Genomic DNA, 2,688 nt, shown 5'->3' on the forward strand with positions numbered 1-2,688 from the left:
TGTACCCCGCTCGTATGCGCACTTTAACCTGAATCCTGTGTACGAGACTCCCGTTGTGTGGCTACTTGATAAGGTACCAGAGGGACGTCCTATGGCAATGTCTGATCGTGCAGAGGAATAGCAGATAATATCCTACCTTTGGTGACGTTCACTTGACTTGAGTTTTTGAAGACGTAGAACGTACTTTCCCTCGCTTTAGTAGTTTAGAGGGACTAGGCGAGTATAGAGTCTAGGCTAGCCTGGGTGCCAGCTTAGGGACTTCTTGAACAGGTCAGGACCTGGGATGTTGTATATATATATATATATATATATATATATATATATATATATGTATATAGATATTATTTAGCTATATCTAGGGGTGTTCTAACTAAAGGTCTATACTCTAATAAAGGCTGGATCACTGAACCTTGTTAGCTGCTTGTGATGTATTTATGTGTGGTTGTTTATAACTGTTTTATCTGTTATTATTTGTGAATTGATTATAAATGATTATGTTTATTAATCCAAACATTTTCAGAAAAAAAATACACCTCACAAATTAACTACGCTTTTAACAACGAATCAGGCTCATATGATAAATAATAGATAATAACTAGGAAGACAAATTGATAGCGCTCAGTTTCCGGTGTGTCCTAGGCGTACTGAAAATTGGGTCGTTACAATTTGGTATCAGAGCAGTTCGTTCCCAGTAGAGCCTGGGGAGTGGACTGACTATGCTTCATTGCATACTCTGCTTGTGTGTCTCATGATGTTAGGGTATCTTTAAGATACATTTGGCATGAATGTCTATGAGTGCTCATTTTGGGAATGTTCGTACTTAACTTGAGATATTAATACTGATCACCTTAATATTGATTGTTTGGTGCGGATAAGACCTCAATGACTGTGAATAGGCATGGTTTAACCGAGTTCCGAACGACAAATTCGTGTCAGGCACAACTATTCTTATAGCTGTTATGATCTCCATGGCCATGGCTATGTGATATTTAGATGCTGTAAGGAACGAACCGATCTCTTCGTTAGGATGGCTTGAAAGAAATAGACCGCTTGAAGAAGGATTCTTGCACGTGGCTGAAATTTTGAGGGCAAAATTTTCTTTAAGGAGGGTAGAATGTAACAACCCTGATTTTTCGAGTACGCGAGATCTTTTCTGAAAGTACGGAGAACTCCGGAGGATCAGTAAGGGGAGAAGCTTTGATATATTATCAAGTATCTCAATCTTCATTGTCATTATGTCCTCCTTAAGCTAGAACCTTTTCCAAGGCAAGCTCGATAACGCGGACACGAAGAACATAGTTTTTGAACCGTATCGGTTAGGAGTTTTGATCCGGTTTTTCGTAGATAGTCTCAGTTTGGCGAACTGGACTCGATTCATGAGAGAAGAGAGATAATAGGGTAATATTATCATTATATTAGTAATAAAAGTTTCTTGAATGATATTATAAGGTTACCTGGTCAGTTTTAGTTAAAAACAGAAAATCGGTTTAACCGGATTTACGGTTTACTGGTGCAGCTTAGCACCAGCACTCTCTGATGACTTTAGCAATGCTAAGGCCTCATTATTCATGTTTTATTCTCATAATAAATATGTTACTAGTGTCATTTATGCTAGTAGCTCAGAAAATAATTTTTAGAGATATTTTTACAAGTGTTCCGATACACCTAGTTTTAGTAGTTGTACACCAGAGATATTTTAATATTATTTTAATCCACCTCCAAGCCAACCAATCACAACTCACCCTACACTCCCAAAACCCCCAAGGCTGCCTCATTTGCTCATTGTGGCCGAAAATCACCAAGAGAAAAGGAGAGAAAGTTCTTGGTTCATAAATCTTCAAAGCTTGATTTCTTCTGAACTAAAACTCAAATCAAAACTCCAATTTCACCAAAATGATCCTCTCTTCTTCCTCTACATAACCATGTGAATTATCAAGGCTGGAAATAAGGTGAGATGGCTGTCTCCCTCCCTCTTCAATTTGGTTTCAAGGAAACATGGGTAAATATGTGTTTTCTTGATGTGTTTTAGGAGGAAAAAGTGCTTAAGGACCACCTGAAAGTTTGATTGAATTAGGAGCAGCAAAACCAGGTAGGGTGTCACGAAATTAATCTTGATTATTTGTGTTTGAGATGTGTGAATGTTGTATTATTTGGCTGTGCTAAAAATTGGTTGCATATATGATTGATTTTTGGTGAAAGTTTGGTGAAATTTTGATGAAATTTGATGAAATTCAAGCTTTATGTTCATGTTCTTGGGCAGCTGGGAAAAACGAAACCCTAGGCTTAAATTGAGGTTCAATTTGTGTTAAAATCATGTGGAAAAGATGGGGTTTTAGTGGCTGGGAATTTATTATGAATTTTGGTAAAAATCGGTTGCTGAAAAGATTGAAAAACGGGTAAAAACAGAGAAAGAATTTGAAGAATATACGAAGAACACGAAGAACACTTTGAGTGTGGTGAAGAACAATGAAGAACACCTTTTTGATTCATAAAAGGGCAAGGAAGTAATTATTTTGGTTTGAGAGTTATTTTGTAATTTTTGAAAGTTAGGGTGGTAAAAGTAGAAATATTAAAAGTTACGGGTGGTAAAAAGTAAATTTTAAAGGTTAAAAGTAAAAGTGAGTTAATTTTCGAAAATTTAATAATAAAATAATAAATAATAATAAAATAATAAATAATAATATTTAA

The sequence above is a fragment of the Arachis stenosperma genome, chromosome 1, assembly GCF_014773155.1.
Source record: "Arachis stenosperma cultivar V10309 chromosome 1, arast.V10309.gnm1.PFL2, whole genome shotgun sequence".
Lineage (NCBI taxonomy): Eukaryota > Viridiplantae > Streptophyta > Magnoliopsida > Fabales > Fabaceae > Arachis > Arachis stenosperma.